Source organism: Tiliqua scincoides, chromosome 8 (assembly GCF_035046505.1).
Source record: "Tiliqua scincoides isolate rTilSci1 chromosome 8, rTilSci1.hap2, whole genome shotgun sequence".
Classification (NCBI taxonomy): Eukaryota; Metazoa; Chordata; class Lepidosauria; order Squamata; family Scincidae; genus Tiliqua; species Tiliqua scincoides.
In genome coordinates, this window is record NC_089828.1 from 51,548,054 (window position 1) to 51,562,284 (window position 14,231).

General features: G+C 46.6%; 1 pseudogene; it reads left to right on the forward strand.

Annotated features, from left to right (window-relative positions):
* Window positions 1-1,209: 1,209 nt before the first annotated feature.
* On the forward strand, window positions 1,210-1,326 carry LOC136659860 (5S ribosomal RNA; annotated as a pseudogene).
* Window positions 1,327-14,231: the final 12,905 nt, after the last annotated feature.

Consider the following 14,231-nt stretch of genomic DNA (forward strand, 5'->3'; position numbering starts at 1 on the left):
GCTGTGTGGTTTAAAGCGCATCAAAAGAGCCTCCTTGGGAATGGTCCACAAATAGGGCGGCACTATTGAGGAGGCCCTCTCCCTAGTTACCTCCAATCTCATCTCACCCAGCAAGGGATCCAGTGGGGGCAGGGGTTCATAGATGGCCCCACTGCATGGGTGGGCTCATGTTGGAGCAGGTGGAACTACCCTTGGTGAACAGGGACCATTGAAACTTTCCTCTTTGCCTTTATGGGGGTATTACTGTTTGGAATGCCTCTTGTCCTCGCCTTTGTGGGGTCATTCCGTTTTGGAAGGCATTCTTTCTCGTTTTTGCTGGGGCGTTCCATGAGGCAGGATGGGATTCAGTAACCTTCACACGGTCTCCCCCCTTTTCCTCGACTCCCTTCCAGGGAATACCAGCACAAGGAGAGCAGCGACGACGGGCAGCCTGGAGGCTCTGTCTTCCCTTAAGATTTGGATAAATGAGGCTTGTGCTGTATTCTTGATTGGCAGCAGAGCGAGAGAGAGCACAAAAATGGGGATTTATGGATGGTTATTTTGGATGTACTCCAGGTTCAAGTACGATTGGCAATGAGCCCTGTTCTTTTGTTTTTCTTTTCCTCTTTTCCCCCTTTCCTGAGCTATCTTTCCCAATGATTATCATTGCTGTGCAGGAACTTAATGACCCATATGGCAAAGATTTTGCACTTAAGCAAAAAATACTTAACAAGTCACGGCCTGAGCCCCGGGGAAAGCTATTTCCCCCAGGTTGGTCATTTGCATTAAAGTTCATTTTGCTTTCTCCGTACATTGCTTATTCACTGGTTAAAAAAAAAAAATCTTTTTGGAGCTGGTCGTGCCACTCTGTGCTTTGGCTCTGCTAACTCCATTGATTCCTGGGGATCCAACAAGGGAATGGTAGTGGGGGAGAGAAGGATTGATTTGTTTTTTTTTTTTTTGCCAATAACATGAGAGTCATTATGATGGGTGGTTTATCTATGTGGGGGAAGAGCTTGTATGTTGCATGGAACCCTATGGGGATGCAGTGTGTCTCTGCACGTTCAGGGATGCACTGGAGTACCCCTGTGGGATCTTTCTTGAGAAGGGCCAGCGTCAGGGACGGTGGGTGGCATTCGCTGTTCTTAACCTTTCCTATAAGAGTGAAAGGCAAAGACTTGCATAACATTATCTTCCAATCCTTTATTTTGACTGGAGAATAGCTTTGTGGACAGCAACCATTACGCTGCACATGCCCAATCTCATCTGATCTTGGAAGCTAAGCAGGGTCAGGCCTGGTTAGTACTTGGATGGGAGACCGCTTGGGAATACCGGGTGCTGTAGGCTTATACCATAGTCTTTCGAGACTGGAGGTTGCCAACCTAGCTTTGTGGGTGGTGGTGAGGGTGAAGCCTGCTTCCTGCCCTGGGTAATTCCAGCGATGCTGCTCATGGATAAGTTAGCCTGCTTCTATCTGCACAGCCGCACCCTCTTATCTGCACAGCTGGTTGTATTTCAGTACATCCAGTAGGACTTGGAGTGAATGGGATAGAAGGTTGGAAGTGACTTGTTTGTATATAATCAAGCATGACGTTGCTTTCAGGGGCATTTGGAGAAGAAATGACAGCCAGGAGCCAGTAAGGGCCCCCCAACCCGGACATTCCCAAGCGCACTTGTAAATACTTCTGGGCTCTGCTTTGGTATCAGAACCCCTCCACGCCCCCCATTCTTATAGACACCACCAGGCCCTGCAGCAGAAATCGCAGGTTTTCAGCTACAGCTAACCTGGCAACCCCAGTCACGATCACACATTGTTCACACATGCCTGCTGTTCACACTTCTGCCCCAATCAACAGTGGGGTAAGTGAGTGGGTGGGAGCTGACCCCAGACCTTGTGTCTATTGCCTAGCCTGCTTTTCCCATCACCCTGATTCTGACACTGAAAGTGATCTAGGAAAGAAGAGTCTGCATGGGAAGTAAAGCAAGAGAAGAATTTGGTTCCCCTCCCCAGTGCGTGGAAAACTCAGGCCCTTCCCACTTTCAGTTTCAACCAGACAGATGCATAACTAACCAACAAGGGTGCCCCATTCACATCTGTTCTGGCCTTCACCTGAACTGGGTTGCAGACTGAGCTCAACATGGTTATGAAGGAGACAGTCTTCACAGCAAGTGTTTTCTGCAACTGTCAGCCATTTTAGATTTCCAAGGCTATTTCCCTGGTGTTTCAAGATACTTTTGGGGGAAGTCCCCAGCTAAAACTCGAATTTGCATTTAAATGGAGAATTTTTTTTTAATGAGTGAGACACATGGGAGAGGCAGGGTATTAGGTTTCTTTCAGGAGTGTGCTCTCAGCGCATGTGTACGCATGGAATTCTCTCACCTCTGTTCCTTCCCCATCTTCATTACTTTCCAGGGTGGACATCAAATTAGACACTGAAAAAAAAAAAAGAAGCAAGCCAAGGAAGTGTGAGAATCTGCACATCTTTAAGGAGCACAGCTTATAATAAACAAACAAAGCCCAGCTACCCCTTGCGCTAGAACTAATCTTCCCCATGTACCATGCAGAGATAGAGATCCGTAACGTGTGGGGACAAGGGAGGGTCTTATTCCCTTTGAAATGCATAATATCCCTTTGCAGAAATTGGAGTTGGCTTGATGAAGCTGCAAGATGACATTTTTTTTTGCGCGTATGTGACCCCTCTCTGCTGATTGGGGGCGAGCCCAGCGAAAGGTGAATCCAGTCCCGGCGTGCACATCAGACAATCTCATTTTCATCATCAGGGTGGACGAGGAGAACACGGCGACAGAATCTTTTCAAATAATAATGGAGAGGCCAAGATTTGGGGTTCCTCTCGCATTTCTCTTGGGCTCTTCTCTTCCATTTCTTTATCTGAATAGCACCCCTTACATCCTCCACATTCTGGTGTGGGCTACAGAAATTGTAATAATCTCCACCGAACTTTAAAAAAAAAAATTCTTTCTCCCCCCCTTCCCTTCTAAAGACTCAACTTTAACCTTCTTTTAAAAGTCTTATAAATGAGTCCACTATCAGCGTGATAGCGGATTCCAGAACAGTGAATAAAGTGAACCTGGGCGTCTGTCCTAGCTAACTGGTGAAGAAGTAATCTTTAAGTGACTGGTTCTTTTATAAACAGTGGGGAGAGCAATGGTTCCAATTCATCCCAATATAGTATCTTTGCCAGTGGCCCTTAGCTGCTGTATCTCTTGGAAATTCAGGGCCAGCCCACGCATGAGGCCAATGTAGGAAGCAGATAGACAAGGCTGCCCATCTCTGACCACACACTTATGCGTCACCTCCTCCTCCTCTCTCTGGGTTATAAAAGGAAAAGGGGGATGGAACATGATAAAAACTGCCTTGCTTGGATAGATTGAAGTCCATGAAGACCAGCAAACTGTTTCCAGATCTGGATAGCCAAGTACCTCTGAGAAGGTCACAAGAAAGCTGTGGCAGCAGTAGCGTATCTATGGGGGGGAGCGTGGTAAGTATTGCAGGCACCGCAATGTGCTGTGTAAACGTCCCCTCCCACTCACCATTGGAGCCATTCTGGCCAGGATGGCTCCAACAGTGTGTGGGAGGGGCCACTTACACTGCACATTGCGGTGCCTGAATATTTATCACACCTCCCCCCTATAGCTATGCTACTGAGTGGAGGCGATGGCCATTCCCTGTTATGTGTGCTGGGATAGATGAGAACAGCAGCCCATCCATGAGGCAACCTGACGTGGTTCACATCGGTGGCGGCTTGCTAGGGGTCCAAGGGGCAATGGATTCTGAGTACCTTTCGGCCTATGTCTGCCACCTCCCTCCAGCCTTCCAGCAATGCAAGCCCCAATGACCTGCTTCCTTTCTCACTGGAGTGGGAAGCAGGTCACGCTCCTCCTTTCCTTTCTCCTTGTGCCCTACCAAGAAACTTGGAGGTGTGGGACTTCCAGCATTTCACAGCAGTGCGCAAGTTTGAGTGTGTGCGATTTTTGGAGGGCAGAGATGGAGGACCTGAGTCAGCGCCAGGAGCCGTTCCAGGTCAAACTGCTCCTGAAAGCAGCACACAACAGACCTCTTCTGAGAGCTCAACCATTTAACATGCGGGCCTCCATGTTGCTGTCGCCACCCGGAATGGCTCCAACGGCAAGTGGGAGGGTCAGCTTACATTATAGCGCACGCTGTGCCACCCCCCCTGTAGCTACACCACTGATCATCAGCATACATAGGATGCAGGACACCAGGGCCGAAGTTGTGCAGTGTACTACTTTGGGTTGCGCAGAGCACCCAGCAGACCCAACAGCTTACTTCACCCTGGAGCATATGGAACAGGCAGCGGGGGGAGGGGGGAAAGCTAAATCTACTGACCGATTAGACCCATGATGGGCCTGTAATTCCATCAGGGCCTCCTCTGCCTGATGCCAAGTGACTTGGCGATTGTATATGTAATGGCACGACAAGGTGATGAGTTTGTCAGTTCCATGTAGCGTGATTTGCAGGGTGTCTTTTTTTTTCTTTTCTCCCCTTCCAAGGAGAAGAGAGGAGTGAAATTGAAGGAGAAAAGGTCAGGAAGGGCTGGTCATCTTTTCTCCTCCTCCGAAACTGCTCCTTCCCCTGGAAGAAAATGGGAGATGACAGGCTCTCCTGCCGCTTGGGGGATCTCTGCCAACCTAGAGTGACATCCAGAAGGAAAGCTTGTTAGAGTGGTGCAGAAATGGCAATGAATGTTACTTGTTAATAATGAATTTCAAAGGTGCCGGCTCTTGGTTATTGTTGCTGGCATCTGCTGCCACCAAAACGACAGTGACAAGTTCTTTGATGGGAGGGGAGGGGAAGGAAGAGGATGGTTCTTCCCCCAACACTCCTTTCTTTCTTTGAGATGATCTCTATCTGCCAAAAACTCCACTGAGGATAAGCAAAGGCCAGCTGCTTGAGGTAAAGATGCTACATCATTGCTGATGACACTGGACATGTCTGCACATGCCCGATCTCGTCTGATCTCGGAAGCTAAGCAGGGTCAGGCCTGGTTAGTACTTGGATGGGAGACTGCCTGGGACTACTGGGTGCTGTAGGCTTATACCATAGTCTTTCAAGACTGAAGGTTGCCCACCATGGACATGTGAAACCAACGTGCTCTGAGTTTGTTCTGAGCCAAACCATTTGTCTCTCAAGCCCAGTATTATCTCTCCTGATTGGTGGTAGCCGCAGCTCTCCAGGATCTCTCTGAGCCCTCCCATCCGGGATACTTTCAGCTGGAGATTGGATCTGGAACCTTCTGTTTGCTTCAATGCGCTTCTTCTACCTTCTCCGTCAGGTAGGCAATGGTGTCTGACGGAGAAGGGGTGCTTTCAGCACTAATACGGCATCTCTTAGAAGAGCTGTTGCCTGAAGCTTTAAGAAAGTATTGGAAAGGCCACCCACATTCCGTAAGCTCCTCAGATTTTCAAGCTGCAAAAGTGACTTCCATGGGCCATCCCAGCAAATCCATAAAACACCCTGTCGCGACTGGACTTCCACTGCTGCTTTTATTTTCCTAATCCATTTCCCTTAAGAGTGGCCCCAATGTTACATCAACAAGGGAAGAGGCTTCTCTCACACACTTTGAAATCGTCCCTATTGCAGGTGACTACATGGCCAGGCAGAGGGGTCCTTTTGTGAACTTGCTGTCTTCTTTGCCTGGGTTCAGCCAGGTCAATAGCCCCAGTCAATAGCCCTAGCTCTTGGGGATGACAAGCGCCAGCCAATTTGGCATCCGACCACAATTGACCGTGTTATAGGACAGGGAGGGAGGCCCAGGTAGTTATAAACTATCCAGTCAGACAGATCAGTGGCATAATGGAACCTGGGTTTCTTAAGAATTCTTAAGTCTTTCTTAAGTATTATTCCCATTTTGCAGATGGGGAAGACCGAGGCTGAGAGGCAGAGACTTGCCTTCGATCACCTGGGTTTACAGCAGAGGCAATATTCAAACAGGGAAGGCCTTGATAACTGACAGCCCGATCCTGAGCTCTTAGCACTGGTCAACTGCCTGCACTGAGTGTTGCAACGTGCTGTAAAGCATGTCTGCAGGCCTCAGTACTGGTCCAATGCAGGTGCTAGCTCAGTGCCATCTGGTGCTGGGCTAGCGCCTGTGGATTGCCACTGCTCTGCCACTACGCAGTTACCCGAACTGCCAGGTGGTGGAGAGGCAGGTGGGGATGTGGGGGGGAGGTGGAGAGGAGGCGTTCTGGGGTGAGGGAGAGGGCGGGGTGTGCCTGGGGGAGGGAGTGGGGCATGAGGAAGGCAGGACCAATTAATTAGTTAATTAATACTGTCAACAGACCATCAAACAATGCCGTACTGAACGCAATGAATTCAGACAATAAAAATTAAGAATCACCAAGTACTGTAGGATCCAGGAGAAAAGATGCAGAAAAAAGATGCACACCAGAATAATTAGGTTTGCTCGTTTGCAATTTTGGCTTGTTCCTCAGCGGCTACCAGCAAAAATGCTGCTGTGATCTCCGGATGTCACATCTAATTTGGCCCGAACTCACATAGATAACACAGCACCACGCATTGCAAAGCCATCCAGATATCATTTGTTTTGTGTTTATTGATCACTGGCAATTTGAAAATAATTCCTGTTGTTATTAAGCTAATTACATCTCATTCCATTTCCCTGTGTAGAAAAACAACGTTTATGACGGTTTGTTATTGGATTCATCTGTTTGGCCAATAATGACTTGGGAATTAATTATTGTTATTTTTCAACTTTCTGTTTAAATGATTGTCGTTAATGGCAATTTTATGGCACTGTGGGATTGATCCGCTGTCTGATATGTGTTATTCATTTAATCTTTTTATGTTTTTGCAAAAACTTTTATTTATGGTTCTGTGTCTCCCACTTATCTGAATTTGTACCCTGCACTGAACGTAAGAACAGGATCAGGCCAAAGGCCCTTATAGTCCAGCTTCCTGTATCTCACAGTGGCCCACCAGATGCCTCAGGGACAACAAGATACTCACATCCTGGTGCCACTCCCTTGAATCTGACTTTCTGAGGTCTACTTCTAGAACCAGAAGGCTGCACATACCCATCATGGCTTGTAAACCTGCTATAAACTTCTCCTCCATAAATCTGTTCAATCCCCTTTTAAAGGCATCTGGGCCAGATGCCATCACCACATCCCGTGGCAAGGAGTTCCACAGATTAATTGCACACTGGGTAGAGAAATACGTATTTTCTTGCTTTGCTTTAGTGGTTTTAGTTGTTCAGTGCACTTTTAAAGTGGTGACTTTCTCTTCTGTTCAGCAAGGAGAGCAACTGTCCCCCTTCATCTCAACATAGCATCCTTCCCAGTGCCCATTGGTGATTCCTTCCTACGTAGATTGTGAGACCCTTTGGGACATAGAAGCAGCTTCTCATTCCCTTTGCTATTTGAGAACTTTTTTGCTGACTGATTAGACTAACTTGTGAGGTGGCTCATATTGGCTCTGCCTGGACTCTGGCTGATACCTGAATCAGGCTCTTTCATGGGTTCCTCCTGCAGTCCCCAAGCTTGTAACAGGTTAAGGCAGGGGTGTTCAAACCTTTTGGCAGGAGGGCCACATCATCTCTGACACTGTGTTGGGGGCTGCGAAAGAATTATTTACATTTAAAATTTGAATAAATTTACATGAATGAATGTATTAGAGATAGAGCTTATATGAATGAATGTCTCTCGCGATATCTCAAGGCCTATAAAAGACCTGGCGCAAAGCAAGGCTGGCCTTTCCTTTGCTGCTCCTGCTGCCTCACAAACATGAAACTGCAAGCAGTGGAGGGAGACCTTGGCCTGCAGCTCATGTGAGAGGTCAAGCAGTTGGCCATTGTGCTGAGAGTAGTTGCATCTGGCCAGCGCAGTTTCCAGCAAGACCCCGGAGCATCAGAGGCTCATTGGAGACTGGGGGCTCCCCGTGGGCCAGATTGGGGGTTCCCGAGGGCCACAAATGGTCCCTGGGCCGGGGTTTGGTCACCGCTCTGCATTAAGGAATAGGAGCTTTGAGAAAACTTCAGCAGCTGTTCCCCAAAGGCATTTTCAAGTGGATCATTTTGGCCATTGGGGCTTGGTTTCGTTCTGAAAATGGAAGCTGCGATGCCAAGGAGTTGAACTTTATGCCCAGTGCTCCTCTAAAATTGTGGCATACACACAGCCCTGCCAATGAGACATGGGGGGGGGGGAGAGGAGGGAGACAGGAGAATGTAGCAGGGATATATAGTGTCTGTGGATATCCAGATAGGCTTCTTGGAATGAAGCTGAGAAATACAGCCAGCGAGATAATGGGGCATGATTCACTGGCTAATTGAGTTCCCTTAAAATCCGTTTCTGCTGGATATTTGTTTGTTAATGCCAGTGTGTGTGTGTGCGGATTATGTGGTTGGAGACGAAAAGAGCCTTCCCTAATGACTTTTTTTAAAATGCTTGCATAACCCTCCTGCAGGTCACTGAATATGTAAAGAAGAGAACTGATGTGGCTGTGAGACTTGAGTGGGAGGCTTGCAGGGGGAATTGCAGGGGAACTGGTTGGTCCAAGTTTTCGTGCTGCTGTTTCAATTTCTTGCAGTGATGCTGCTGCCCTTATTGCCGTTTTATCTGTATTGTGTTTTGCCTGCCTTGTGTCAGTGTTGAGATTGTAAGCCCCTTGGGGCAGGGACCTCTTGGTTCATTCTTTGTAAAGCACTGAGCACATTGATGGTGCTAAATAAATAAGTAAACAGGGACTTGCTACCTTGGACTATTTGGAAAGGCGAGACAGAAATCCTGGAAGTAAATAGTATACAAATATTTTGTATTTACGCCGGCATGAGATTTTGCAATCAAGGAGACATGAACCCCTTCTGGGAGCTCAGAATCTGACCCGGAGGAGGGAGGAACAGTCACGTCAGGAGAAACAACTCTGAATCCAGTCCCAGGCAGCCTCTTATAGGACTACTCGGCTCAGCATCAGCTCAATTGCTGGTGTGGATTTGAACAGCACATGGAGGGCTTTCAGGTGTGGGAGGAGGGATAGGATTTAGTAGCAGCCTTTGCCACTGTCCCTGCCCCCTTCCTGGACATGAACTGCCCCCAGGCTGCCCTCCTCCCTCCCTACATGATCTGTGGTGTGTGATATAGGATACGTTTTGAAAAGAAGCACATGTATCACTATTCTGAGTGACAGAATATAGTGTGCACCAAGGATTGGCAGAGCCACTGGCTTCCATTCAGGAAGGGCTAGGCATATCTTAGAATAAACCAGTTGTGGTATGTCCAATCTCTGGAGTGAGAAGCGGCCATAGTTCCGCGGTAGCTTTGATTACCGCTTTGCCAGGAAGGCCTGGATCCATGACATTGGCACAGAAGTCTGGGAAAGGCCCTTGTAGAGTCCTGGCAAGCTGCTGCTAGTCATTACTGAGCTAGCTAGGCCAAGGGTCTGACTCAGTATAAAGCCATTTCATATGTCCATGTAAGAGATCCTTGGCCCAAGAATAGTGGACTTACAAGCATATCCTTATTTCTATCTATGAATTGTTGGAGGGTATGTCATTTAGTGGTGTGTAGTGGTTTGGGAATTGGACTTAAACCAGGAAGATTCAGGTTCAAATCCCTGCTCATCTGTGAACCTTCCTGGGTGACTTTGGGTTAGTCACTGGCTCTCAGTCGAGCCTACCTCACAGGGTTGATGTGAAGACAAAAGGAGGGAAGGAAACACAGTGCCCTGAGCTTACGCTGAGGAAGGGCAGTATGTATGTATGTATGTATGAACGAACGAATGAATTTGTGCCAGGGCTCAACTGTGGCATCTGTTTTCAGAATGTATTGAAGAATAGCTGAAATTGTTCCTGAGCATGTTCAGAGTACAGTTCCTTCACTTCTGAATAAATGCAGAGCCACTGTGTGTCAGGGCTGAAGAAAAATGGCTTCTAGATCAGCTGAGACATTTACAAACAGGACTCGAGTTCTGGCATCTCTAATATTCCAGAAATGAGACCCTAGAAAGGAAGGGGGGGGCACTATCTCGCTGATGTTCTCAACTGATAGGAACCAGGAATGGGTTAAACCTCCACCCCCGTTTCTAAATGGCTGAACTCCTGTATGTTGTAGTTTTTGACCGCAAATCATCTTTAATAGCAGACATCACGGGACGACTCATTACGTTAAACTATTTTTCATGCCATCTCCTATAATATCCTTTAATCCAATGCGTTTCAAATCACCTCGGGCTAAAATAAGAGACATAGCAACGTAATAGCCTAGTGTATTAGTGGGTTAATTGCCCTGTTGTGCTCTCCAGTAAGAGATCTATGGAATGAGCTCAACATTAATTGTCAATCGTGGGATGTGTTTAACTCCTTGAGCAGCGGCTAGGGTCCTGCGCTGAGCCTAGGATGCTGGGGCTCATGGACCTCAGCCTTGTGTCTGTGTGTCCATCTACTTCCCCCCCCCCCAAATAGATTCCCCCGGTCCTCTGATGTGGCGGTAAGTCCTCAAAACAAGAGCACCTCTTCAGGATTCCTTTCCAGTTAAAGCATAACAAATCTGTTAGAGCAGTGGTTCTCAAACTTTTTAATTCTGGGACCCACCGTTTAGAAAGACGATCTGTCAGGACCCACCGGAAGTGATGTCATTAACCTGGAAGTGACATCGTGGCTGGAAGTGACATCATCAATTTAGGCCGCAATCGTAACCAACTTTCCAGCACTGACATAAGAGCAATGCAACTCTGAGGTAAGGGAACAAAAATGGCCTTAACTTGAGGAGGCCTCCATGATTGCCCCCCACCTGCAGGATGCAGCACATGCCCCACTGGCACAGCTATGCCAGTGCTGGAAAGTTGGTTAGGATTGCACCCTTAGACTTCAAACCTAAGCCACGATCAACCACCCATTACACAAAGTGCTCATTCTGTTATTTTGCATAGCTCGGAGTTCAAGCATTCCAGCTTGGAAGTCAAAGTAGAAGGCAAACTTAGATCTTTCTCCAGCCACACATCCCTCTCCCCTTTCCAGTGTCCCATCTTACTACGTATTCAGGGCAAAGCACAAGGCCTCTCTCTAACCAGGAGCACACCCTGCCCAGCAGCTCTGACCCTGTATTTTCAGTTCTGTATTTTCAATGAAAAAATCTAGACAGCAACTGTTACCCTGCACATGCCTGATCTCATCTGATCTCGGAAGCTAAGCAGACTCAGGTCTGGTTAATACTTGGATGGGAGACTGTCTGGGAATATCAGGTGCTGTAGGCTTATAGCATAGTCTTTCGAGACTGAAGGTTACCAACCAACCATTTTCAATGGTAGCTGAGCTAGCTGCTGTGTGACCCACCTGAAATTGGCTCACGACACACTTAGTGGGTCCCGACCAACAGTTTGAAAAATGCTGTGTAAGAGGAATTGGTTTGGTGGGACTTACTGATCCTGAGTCTTCCTGAGTGATCCTTTCTCCTGTTGAGGAACGTAATGACATGAGACTTTATAGAGTAATAGTGGGAGCTGCTTCTGTGAGTTGGTTTTTCTGCCATTAGCCAGCACCTGAGTGCATGAATACCTCCGTCTGTCTACATGTCTTTGTATGGAAGTACAGTGGACCCCTCACATCCATGGGTTCCGTATCTGCAGATTTAACATGGATACAAAGGGTCCACTTAGGGGACTACCAACGCTCCCTGCAATTTCTTACCTGGAGTCTCCGGAGGTCTCTTCTTGATCATGCCATGCCCATGACCCACTATTGGCCTCCATGGACCACAGAGTGGCCCACAGAAGCATCTGGAAGTGACTTCTGGTTTTTGGAAGTTCACTATTTACTTTTCAGAGTTAATCTACACATTTTGGTTGTATTTAAGACTTACATGTATGCAATTTTATATTAAAATGTGCTTATATCCATTTAGCCCATGAGCTCACATGCATTTTTTTAAGCACGCATTTTGATTACTTTCCAGTCTACCATAGAGATATAAAGTCTATAATAAATTGTATTTATATCTCCTACAGATCTTGGCTGTGAACCTGGAACCTAGCAAAAAACATTTCTAGTTGGGCCCCACAGCTCCTAAAACCGGCCCTGGCTCTGTTACCAGATTTGGGGAGTTCTTTTGGAATACATCCCAATGTTCTTTGGATTTCACTGTCCTGGATAATTCTAGAAAATGTACATGTATTGACAATTTCCCTTTTCTGCTTTCTGAAACCCTGGATGTATTTCTTCCATTATTTATTAGAGCACTAAATGGATGAGTTCTGTAATCTATCAAGCCTTTTCATTACATTTTTAAGACTCTGTCACTATTATGAAGTACAGCACCACATCAAAATTAAGCTCGGGTTGCAATCACCACCTATTTTATAGATATAAAAAACTACAGAATACATTTCCTCCCAACTCCAGTGCTGAGTTTTTAAGCCACAGGAGTATGACATGCTATAGAACTCCCCCCTAGAACTGGTAAAATATTCACATTTTGGTCCTTTATGTCCCATGTCATAGACTAGGGATGAGCAAAAGGTGGAGTGGGACCCACTTGTAGATCTCTGGGTGATTTATAATGTATAGCAGTGTTTCTCAGCGGGTCAGGACCCAATTTCTGGTGGGTCCCACAGAGACTCCAATGAAAGCAAGGTGATGGAAATATCAGATGACTGCCTCAAGCCCTGAGGCTATTCAAAAATCAGAGAGCTGCTAACTGCCCTGAAAAGAGCTGAGCTCCTGCAGTTTGCAAGCTTGTGTAAATAAGAGGAGATCAATGTTTGAGCATCCTTTTCTCTGGTGTGATTTTTTTCCCCAAGTCCGTCAATGGAGGCTGTGGGGCCAGGGGAAGCCTGGGTCACATAATTAAGCCCCCACCCAAGCTTTAAGGCTATCCATCAGGGTTGTCTCCTAACAAGAAATGGTTCCAGATTTTTTGCAGATAAATAAATAAAATAATACCTGTAAGTAAGTAAGTAAATCAATAAGTAAATATTTCTTTTTAGATCACCTTTTTTTAAAGTCTCATAAAGCTAGGTGGGTCCCAACCGAGCGTCATTTAAAAAAATTGGGTCCTGGTGCTAAACAAGTTTGAGAACCACTGATTGATAGTATACGAGAGCTGCTGTAGTGAAGCCATGAAAAGACTGAGCTGTGAATCCAGACATCCTTGCTTTGAATCTTGCTTTTGCCAGATACTCACTTTACAGGGTTGTTGTAAGAATTGCACCAGGATAATACATGTGAAGTGGGCTTTGCACCCTCAGGAGGGGTTACACAAATGCTGGGGGCTGTGGCAGTAGAGGGACAAAGGTTTTCAACTCCCCACTTACAACATTAACCACCAAGGCTTATAGGAAGAAGGTTTGGGTTGTTTATATTCTACCTTTCCTCTAAAGAGCTTGGGGCAGTGTGCATGGTTCTCCCCTCTGTTTCTTTTCATGACAACTCTGCGAGGTCAGTTTGAAAGAGAGAGAGAGAGAGAGAGAGAGAGAGAGAGAGAGAGAGAGAGAGAGAAAGGAATCTGTCTGAGAGTAAATCCCATTTAAATCTATGAGACTTCTCAGTAGACATGCAGAGGCTTGCGCTGTAGACTGCAATCCTACAAACACCTGATAATTCGTCCCATTAAACTCATTGGTGTTTATTTTAGAATAGACATATATAGGCTTGCACTGTGTGGGTATGTGCCAACGTACCTTGCACTGCGTGGGTATTGCCAACTTACAGTGGAGACAGAGTATGCATATATGTTTTAATCCAACGGTTCCCAAACTGGGGGGTCATGACCCACCAGCCAGAGAAGCACTTGTCCCTGAAATGGTTTCCGATCAGAATTTGGTTTCCAATTGCGGTTTTTTAGCTTGTTAGATGCTTGGGGAATCCTGCAGAGGCCGGTGCTTGCTTAGGTAAGTTAAAAAACAACAAACTTCTGTCCCTGGCAGTGGTGTGATCCTGGAGATCATGTGGCTGCATCCCCCTGCCCCCGGAAAGACTTACTGTTGTCTTTTTTGTTGTTGCATTTCAGATTTGATATCACTTACATTTTGCTTGTTGTGAGCCTTGCGAAAGGCCAAATGGCAAGGAACAAATGCTTGTTTTTTATTGTCTGTGTGCGGGCATGCATTTTTCACTGCTACTTCAATCATTTTTATTACCTCCTTTGTAAGCCACTTTGGAGACAATTGTCAAAAAGTGGAATAAATCCATAAAGTGGTGTTAATAGCCACACCTTTTCATAGGAAACCCTGGGGACTGTAGTTCCAGGAGGTGGTGAGGTTA